We start from the raw sequence: 10086 nt of genomic DNA, 5'->3' as shown, positions 1-10086 counted from the left end.
ATCGTCCTTTCTCGTGCCTCAGCCCTCTTTGATCGCTGTATGAAGTCTTTCTCAGGGAGATAGAGAATGGATGGTGATGACTTTACCTGGGAAACACGGCATGTGGGAAATAGTTGATATTTAAAATTGAGAATAACTAAAACCGTATATTCAGAAACTTCGTTAAAGTCGGGAAGAATGTTATTTTTTCCAAAACAAAAGCTGCAAAAATCTTTCTGAAACTTGCATTGATGTATGTGCAGTTAGGCCACAACAAAGGAGAGGCTGTAAGGAGTGAATGAGTGAATAAAACACAAGTCCAACCTTGCCCTCGAGGAGAAAGTGAAAACTGCAGATGCTGGAGATCAGAGTCGAGAGCGTGGTGTTGGAAAAGCTCAGCAGGTCAGGCAGCATCCAAGGGGCGGGAGAATCGTGTTTCGTGCATAAGCACTTGGCACTCGGCCATCGTTCGTTCAATCCCCCTGCGATGGCGCGTGAACTCACTGGTGCCTCCGCAGGTGGGAGGAGCAGGTGAATCCTTTCCGGCACTTACAGCAGGTGAATGGCCTCTCTCCGGTGTGGACCCGCTGGTGGGTCAGCAGTGCAGCTGTCTGAGTGACCCCTCTCCCGCACATGGGGCACGCGAATGGCTTCTCTCCCTTGTGGACCCACTCGTGCGTCTGCAGATGGCTGATCCGACTGAAGCCCTTCCTGCACACTGAGCAGGTGAATGGCCTCTCCCGGTGTGAATGAGTCTGTGAGTTTCCAGCACGGATGGGGAAGGGAATCTTTCCCACGGTCCCCACATTTCCACGGTTTCCCCATTGAAGGAGCTTTCCTTGTGTTACTCTGGGTTTGAAATTACCAGTCTATCCCCACCGTGACGGGTGAGAGTTTGATTCCCCTAAGCTGAGTAAATGGTTTGAAGCACTTTTCACAGTCAGCGCACTGAATCTCCCTCTCTCGGGTGTCTCAGTATTCTTCCTGCCACACCAGTGTCCAAAATCTTTCAAGCAAACAGGTCTTCTTGATTGGAATGGCTGCTGACATTCAAGTCCCAATGAATCAAGTGGCTCTGTCAGAAGTTGATGTATCATTTGCTTTCAGATTTCTTTCTGCACGTCTTCCTACAAAGAAAAATCACAAAATAAGTGATCACTGTCAGTACAGTTAAATGAACATAACATAGGTGGAAACTCCTTTAGATTGCCAGATGCCTGCTGATCACATATTATCCAGGCCACAGAAACCTGAAAACCCTCATGCAGCCAGATAGGCTTAGGTATGTATGGAGGAAAACTTCATTCCAGTGACAATAACATGGAACAAACTGCCTACAAAGATGCTGGAAATGGAGCTGAATCAAGGATATGAAAATTAGATGTTAAGGCTTCTTGAGAAAAGAAAGGCAGTAAAATTGCTGAATGCTGGCCTATTAAATAAAAAAAATTATGACAAAACAGGACGTAACTCCATTACTACATTAGAAGGTGAATAATAATTACAAAGAAACTTTTACAACAGCCAACAATATCAGATATACATCATATAGAACAAAGAACAAAGAAATTTTACAGCCCAGGAACAGGCCCTTCAAGCCTGAGCCAATCCAAATGTACTGTCTAAACCTGTTGGTCAATTCCTAAGTATTTGTATCCCTCTACTCCCCATCCACTCATGCATTTATCCAGACGCATCTTAAATGAAATTACCGTGCCTGCCTCTACCACCTCTGCTGCTAACGCGTTCCAAACGCCCACCACCCTGTGTGTGAAGTAAAACTTGTTTTCGCTTTGAATAAGTGTTGCCCTTGCCGCGTTCATTGTAATGGTAGCTCTGCCCCATCCCTGATTCAGGAAGTCGGATCTCGTTAAACGAAGCTGCTTTTTGAGAGAATTGATTGGCCGTTTCCACACAAGGCAATGTAAGAAACAAGGGCTCATACGGGATTTGAACCCGGGATCTCTCACACGTCCACACACCAAGTGGCCCGAAGCGAGAATCATGCCCCTAGACCAACGAGCCACATGCCCCAGGTGCCCTACATTTTTTTAACATGTGCCAATCCCTTAAATGCTGCTCAGATCCATGAGAATCTAACCTTTTAGTTGTGAACATGAGTAAAGAAGCAATCCTTTTCGAGGGTGCAAACTGTACACGTGCCAAACTGAGTGAATACACAAGGAAAATAGCTTTAAGAGAGATAGAAAGTATTTGAGCACCTTTGGAGTGTCTGCCCCCTCCCTGGATTCACTCCAGTTGCTACAAGTGAACAGTGTTTCACCCACCCCTACCTCCCCTCCCCCCTCGCTGCTGGAGGATGGTATATGGAAAGGGTGTGACATTGCTTTGCTCCCAGATATTGCCCAGAGAGAGGAAGTTTCACTCTGAAGCTGACAGGGCTGCATCCGCATTGTGACGTCAACAATGGAGGGCGTGCCGGACAGCTGCCCTGCAGTTGAGGCACGTGTGGAGGGGAGGGCACTTTGCAAATCCCACTCTCCTCCAAGTCAATGCAGTTTGAGTTCAAGCAAAGCAATGGGTTTAAATTTATTTTAGAAAACCTCCTTTGTGCCGTGGGAAAACTCCTGTCGCGGGAAACGCAGTATTGCAGATTCATATTAACAGAAGCAGGAGGAGAGGACCATTTGGTCAAGCCTGCTTCGTCATTCATTAAGATCACAGCTCCACCAACCTGCATTATCCCCACCACCCTTAATTCCCCTACCACGCAAAAACCCATCCAACTGTGTCTTCAATATACTTCATGAAGCTGTCTCAACTGCTCTCTTGGGCAGATAATCCCATAGAGTCTCACAGAGTGACACAGATGTACAGCACGGAAACAGACCCTTCGGTCCAACTCGTCCATGCAGCCCAGATATCCTAACCTAATCCAGTCCCATTTGACAGCACTTGGCCCACATCCCCATAAAACCTTCCTAGTCATATACACAACCAGACGCATTTTAAATGCTGTAATTATACCAGCCTCCATCATTTTCTCCAGCAGCTCATGCCGTACATGCATCACCCTCTGCGTGAAAAGGTTGCCCCTTATGTCCCTTCTATATCTTTCCCCTCCCCTCCCTAAACCTATGCCCTCTAGTCCTGGACTCCCCCATCTCAGGTAAAAGAACTTGTCGATTTGCCCTATCCATATCCCTCATGGTTTTATAAACCTCTATACGGTCACCCCTTAGCCTCTGACGCTCCAGAGAAAACAGTCTATTCAACCTCGCCCTCTAGCTCAACCCTCCAACACTGGCAACATCCTTGTAAATCTTTTCTGCACCTTTTTCTAGTTTCACAACATCTTTCCAATAGGAAGCAAACCAAAATTACATGCAATATTCCAAACGTGGCCTGACCAATGTTCTGTACAGTGGCAACATGAGCTCCCAACATCTATCCTCGATGCTCTGACCAACAAAGGAAAGCACACCAAAAGCCTTCTTTACTATCCTATCTACCTGCGTTTCTACGTTTAAGGAACTATCAACCTGAACTCCCAGGTCTCTTTGTTCAGCAACACTTCCAAGGAACGTACCATTAAGTGTAAAAGTCCTGCTCTGATTTGTTTTTTCAAAATGCAGCACCTCATATTTATCTATATTAACCTCCAAAAGCCACTTCTCAGCCCATTGGCCCATGATCAAGGTCCCGTTGCAATCTGAGGTAACCTTCTTTGCTGTCCACTACACCTCCAATTTTGGTGTCATCTATAAACTTACTAACTATACCTCCTCCGTTTGCATACAAATCATTATATAAATCACAAAAAGTAGCTGACCCAGCATCAATCCTTCTGACACACCATTGGTCACAGGCCTTCAGTCTGAAAAGCAACCCTCCATCACCGCCCTCTGACTTCTGCTTTCGAGCCAATTCTGTATCCAAATGGTTAGTTATCCCTGCATTCCATGAATTCCTGAAGAAGGGCTCATGCCTGAAACATCGATTCTCCTGCTCCTTGGATCCTGCCTGACCTGCTGCGCTTTTCCAGCAACACATTTTCAGCTTCCATGAGATTAAACCTTGCTCACCAGTCTCCCATGAGGACCCTTGATGAACGCCTTCCTGAAGTCCATATAGATCACGTCTATTGCTCTGCCCTTATCAATCCACTTTGTTACTTCTTCAAAAAACTCAATCATGTTTGTGAGACATGATTTCCCAAGCTTAAAACCATGCTGACTATGCCTAGTCAATTCTTGCCTTTCCAAATACATGTAAATCCTATCTCTCAGGATTCTCTCCAACAACTTGCCCATCACGGATGTTAGGCTCACCGATCTATAGTTCCCTGGCTTTTTCTTGCCACCTTTCTTAAATACTGGCACCCCATTAGCCACCCTCTAGCCTTCCGACACCTCACCTATGACTATGGATGATACAAATATCTCAGTCAGAGTCCCAGCAATCACTTCCCTAGTTTCCCACAGAGTTCTAGGGTACTCCTGATCAGGTCCTTGGGATTTATCCACTTTTATGCATTTCAAGATATCCAGCAATTTCTCATCTGTAATATGGACATTTTTTCAACATGTCAGCATCTATTTTCTCACATTCTATATCTTCCATGCCCTTCTCCACAGTAAACACTGATGCACAATATCCGTTCAGTATTCCACGCCCCCCCCCCATCTACTGCAGCTCCAGACAAAGGCCGCCTTGCTGATCTTTCAGTTGCCCTATTATCTCCCTTTTTTCCTTTTGTCCTTAAGGTATTTATAAAAACCCTTTGGATTATCATTAACTCTATTTGCCAAAGCTATCTCAAGCCCCCTATTTGCCCTCATGATTCCCCTCTCAAGTATGCTTGTACTGCCTTCATACTCTCACTCGATCTCTCTGTCTATACCTGACATATGCTTCCTTGTTTTTCTTAACCAAAATCTCATTCTTTCTAGTCATCCAGCATTCCCTACATATACCAGCCTTTCCTTTCACCCTAACTGAAATATACTTGTCTGGACTCTTGTTATCTCATATCTGAAGGCTTTCCATTTTCCAGCAACCTGCGAACATCTGCCCCCAATCAGCTTTTGTAGGATCTTGCTTAATACCTGAATCTTCCTCCAATTTAGAACTTCAACACTTAGACTTACAGTGTGGAAACAGGCCCTTCGGCCCAACAAGTCCACACCGACCCGCCGAAGCGCAACCCACCCTACATTTTACCGCTTACCTAACACTACGGGCAATTTAGCTTGGCCAATTCACCTGACCCGCACATCTTTGTGACTGTGGGAGGAAACCGGAGCACCCGGAGGAAACCCACGCAGACACGGGGAGAACGTGCAAACTCCACACAGTCAGTCGCCTGAGTCGGGAATTGAACCCGGGTCTACAGGCGCTGTGAGGCAGCAGTGCTAACCACTGTGCCACCGTGCCGCCCACTGATCTGATATATTATTTTCAATCACGATTCTAATGTTAATAGAATTGGGGTTGCTGGCCTTAGGTTTTGCACCCTCTCCAGTAGGTACATCCACATTGTGAATTAGAAAATTTCCTTGTACACAGTTAACATATTCCTCTTTTTGACAGATAGGTAAATGGGCAGGAGTTATGCCTTGGGTCCACACTTCATTCATTCCCATCAACCCTACCCCCATTCCTACCCCAATAGTCCAACGCCACTTTCCTCTGCAACTGCCGAATGTGTGACGCCAGCCCATTTACCTGTTCCCTCCTCACTATCTAAGCGCCCAAACTTACCTTCCAGGTGAAGTGGTACTTTACCTGCACTTCCCACAACCAGTCTACTGCATTTGCTGCTCACAATGTGGTCTCATCTATATTGGGGAACCGAAGCATAAACTGGGTGACTGCTGAACAGAACATCTGCGCTCTGCCTGCAAAAAAGACCCTGAGCTTCCAGCTGCCTGCCAATTCCACACCCCACCCTGTTCCCTGGCCAACATCTGTGTCTCAGGTTTGCTGTATTGTTCCAGTGAAGCTCAGCACCAGCAGAACGAAGAGCACTGGATATTCCACTTGGGGACCATACATCCCTCCGGTCCCAATATCGAATTCAATAATTCTAGGGCCTGAACTCCATAGTATCCTCGTCCCTCCCACACACACCAAGCCTTGTTATCACATCGTCTGTCATTCCACACTACTTAGCCACGAACAGTCTCCATTAACAGTTATTCACCCTCCCACGCAGATCGTTATCAACTCCTTTATCTGTCCAACAGTTCTTCCTTCGCTTTGGGCTCTGTCCTGATCTCCGCCTTCCTCCCACAATATCTCCTGCATATAAACCGACATTTTCCCAATCACCATCAGTTCTGTGGAAGGGTCACATGCTACTCCTGTTTTTTTTGTTTCTGATATACAGCATCCACAATTCTTTCAGATTTTCATTGAGAGAGAGTTGGAAATTGTTTCGAGAGACAGAAAGAGAGGGGGGAGGAACAGAACAGACATGAACTGTTGATCTCCGTTGCTACTCAAAACGTAAAATCATTGAAGTGCGATCATTTCCTTTAATCATGAATAGAGACCTCCGGCCATCAGTGAGCTTGTGGCGCAACGGTAGCGCGTCTGACTCCAGATCAGAAGGTTGCGTGTTCGAATCACGTCAGGCTCACTGAAGTCGACCATTTATGTTTCAAACCAAGGAAGGAGTATGTTTACTCCGTTTTTCTGTTGAGCCAAATCTTCTTTCCGGAAACTTTCGATCACAGGAAAGCTTTGCTATCAGTTTGATTTGTGAACACTGAATCAGGGAGGTGGTGTGCCCAGTGTTTGGGTAAATGCTCAGCTCCCCCCAGTGTGAGAAATAATAAGACAAACTGTTCATCACGGGATTTAAACACACAGCCGCTTCGTTCAGTTGGTGACAGCGCGGTGTGAATAACATTATACCGATATTTTTACAACATAATCTAGTGATTATCAGCTTTGTGTTTCAAACTATCAGGAGGTCCCAGCTCCTCCTGTCATAGCAGAGTGACAAACGAGTTCAGATAGAAATGTTTCCCACCAACAGCAAATCCTTTCCTCTCACTGGACACAGTTAAAATTATCTTTATTCAACAGAAGCAGCGGAAACTACAGTCTGACGGCCCCTCTCCACATTAACGGTGAGCCTGAATTTTATAAACGGTGTCAGTAAAATCCAATGGAGGACACTGATTTGGTTCAATCGTTTTTATTTGCCAAGCGTAATTCACCGAGAGGATGCTGCTGTGTGAGACAGCGTGGGGAATTACAGCAGGGCCTCCTGCGCATGGAACACACCGCAACTGATGTGTTTCACCTTCATCAGTTTATCCCCATCTCGGAGAAGAGAGGTTTGATGATTCGGATCATAGCAGGCCGACAGAGAACAGGAGAAGAGCACTCAGACCTTCACAAGCTTGTCACCACAGCTGGGTCATCGTGGCCCGTGGATCAGTATGGGACAGTAATCTGCATCTACTGACTGGAAGCACAGCAAATTGGAGTGCTGGTGGGACTATCACACAGGAGAAAACGGCTTCGACCTATCAACTGGAGTGGCTCCCAATGCGCAACTCCGCTCACCTCAACTGAATAACTGTAACAAATTACTCAGTGATTCAAAGGAATACTCAGTTTTGAATCTGCATAGTGGCATGGACCTTCGAGAATGATGTCAAAACACCTTCATTTCTGTGATGGAGTATCCTGTTGGGTAGAATATACCCGTTGTCAAATTTTCCACGTTCTGTTGGTCTAACTCCGATTTCACTCAGAATCACAAAATGTCTGACAGCGCAGACTGAGGCCATGCAGCCCACCTTAGCTCTGCTGGCTCAACACAATATGTAAATACGTGTCTCATTCTGTCGCCTTCTCCCTGTAAATCTGCACATTGTTACATTGAACATGTCCACCGATTTCCCTTTTGTGTCCATTGAATCTGCCTCTTTGTCACTGTCAGACAGCGACTTACTGACCCCAGTCCCTTGAAAACGGTCTTCCTAATGTCACTTTTACTTATTTTCCTGATGACTTTAAATCTCTGCCAAAACGTTCTCGATCTTTTCAGGCCTGGGAGCATTTTCACTGCATTATTTCTCTGTCTAAAACCCTCATGACGTGGAAAACTTCAATCAGACCAGCTTTCAGCCCTCTGTTCTCCAAAGAGAGCTGCCCCAAACTTTCCAATCTCCCTTCGTTGCTGACATTCCTCAGGACGGTACCATTCACTTCAACCTGTTCAGCGCCATCTGCAATCACTTCACTTCCCCGCTTCCTGAAGTATCACCCTCAGAATTGAGCGTAATACAGGTGGAGGATTCATTCAGACTCGGATTGCACGGGCGAAAAATCTGCAATACTTGTTTTCACTTTGAGCAAGTGTTTCCCTTCGCCGTGTTCACTGCAATGGCAGCTCTGCGCCGTCCCTAATTCAGGCAGTCCGATCTTATTTAACAAAGCGGCTTTTTGAGAAAACTGACGCAGCATTTTTGCTCATGTCAATTTAAGAAATGAGGGTTCACCTGAGATTGGAACCCGGCCCCTCCCACCGTCTGTATATGCTAGAAAACCCAAAGCTAGCATCATACTCCGAGACCAACTAGCCAAGAACCATGGGCGCGCCCAGCTCCTGAAGCAACTGAGACTTGCTGAGTACGAAATACATTGTACATTGCTCCGGGAATTACAAGCAGCATAGAGTTTCAAGAACATCTGCTTCTCAATCTGTCTCCCTGCTCGCAGGACTACTGGTGGATATTGAACCATTTTGTTTCGACTTGCAAGCTGTGTCTGGTGGAAGAAGGAGCCCACTCGCTCTTCTGCTCTCTCTCTCTCTGTTTCGTGAGGCAGGAGAAGTCGGTTACACTAATGCGTAGGAAATGGGCAACTTTGAACGTGTTCCAAAGGTCCTGTTAACAGAGAGATAGGAAGATACTGTGCTGTCGGGACAGAGAGAAATGGACACCGGAGACTCTTCCCTCAGGTAAATTGATATGAGTGCATTTTTGTGCAGCCTGCTTAGTGTTCAGAATTTGTCTTGACACAGCAATCCTGCAGAGAGTCTTTTCTTACACGGGCGTTGGTTTCTTTATTGCAGGAAATGGGGCAAACCAGCAAGTCATGTGTTACACTTCACCGGTTCATTGCCATCTGAGCGAAGATGTTTCACACGAGATCAGGACACACCGACAGAGAACAGGACAAGACAACTCAGAGCTCCACAAGCGTGCCAGCACAACTGTGTAAATTTGACTTGTGTATCGATGTGACATATTTAACTTTTGAGGAAGACACACAACCCTCACAAAGAAAAGAAATCATCCTCATTTTTGTCTTCTACTTTTACAATATGACCCTCTATTTTCAGATATTAAGATAGGGATAGAAGCTGCATTCTAATAATACTTGTGGTACAGTTAACTATCTCAATGTGCTTCACGTAAACATAATGAGAATTCCTTTAAAAATCACAAGACCGGAACACAGATTAAGACAGGTGACCAAAGACTTGGTCAAAGGGGCAGGTTTCGAGCAATCTTTTAAACAGGTTCAATTTCCCAAACATCAGAGGACAAAGACGTAAAGAGCAGACACAAAATAACAAAGGATGGGAAGCAACAGTTTAGACATAATGTCACAGGATGAGTAATCCAGGGAACATGCGTTCACAATCCCACCACAGCAAGAGATGAGATGTGAATAATTCAAATCATAAATGGGGAACACAAAGTTAGTCTCAGTATGGTATCGATGGCACTGACGTTAATTGTCATAAAAATCCATGTTCACAATGTCCTTTCAGGAGGGAGCTGCAAATGTGTTGCTGGTCAAAGCACAGCAGGTTAGGCAGCATCTCAGGAATAGAGAATTCGACGTTTCGAGCATAAGCCCTTCATCAGGAATAAGAGAGAGAGAGCCAAGCAGGCTGAGATAAAAGGTAGGGAGGAGGGACTAGGGGGAGGGGCGATGGAGGTGGGATGGGTGGAAGGAGGTCAAGGTGAGGGTGATAGGCCGGAGTGGGGCGGAGAGGTGGAGTGGGGTGGGCCGGAGTGGGGTGGGGGCGGAGAGGTGCCGGAGTGGGGTGGGGGCGGAGAGGTTTTAGGGAAACTGCCATCCTTATCTGATCAGACTTACATGTGACTCCAG

The 10086-nt window shown here is 46.0% G+C and overlaps 1 non-coding gene across 1 annotated transcript; it reads left to right on the top strand.

Moving 5' to 3' along the window:
- The first annotated feature begins 6511 nt into the window (after positions 1-6511).
- Positions 6512-6583, top strand: trnaw-cca (transfer RNA tryptophan (anticodon CCA)). The gene has a single exon. It is a non-coding gene; the product is annotated as a tRNA-Trp (tRNA).
- Positions 6584-10086: the final 3503 nt, after the last annotated feature.

Source organism: Hemiscyllium ocellatum (assembly GCF_020745735.1).
Source record: "Hemiscyllium ocellatum isolate sHemOce1 chromosome 27 unlocalized genomic scaffold, sHemOce1.pat.X.cur. SUPER_27_unloc_30, whole genome shotgun sequence".
Lineage (NCBI taxonomy): Eukaryota > Metazoa > Chordata > Chondrichthyes > Orectolobiformes > Hemiscylliidae > Hemiscyllium > Hemiscyllium ocellatum.
This window is presented reverse-complemented; position numbering and strand designations above follow the sequence as displayed.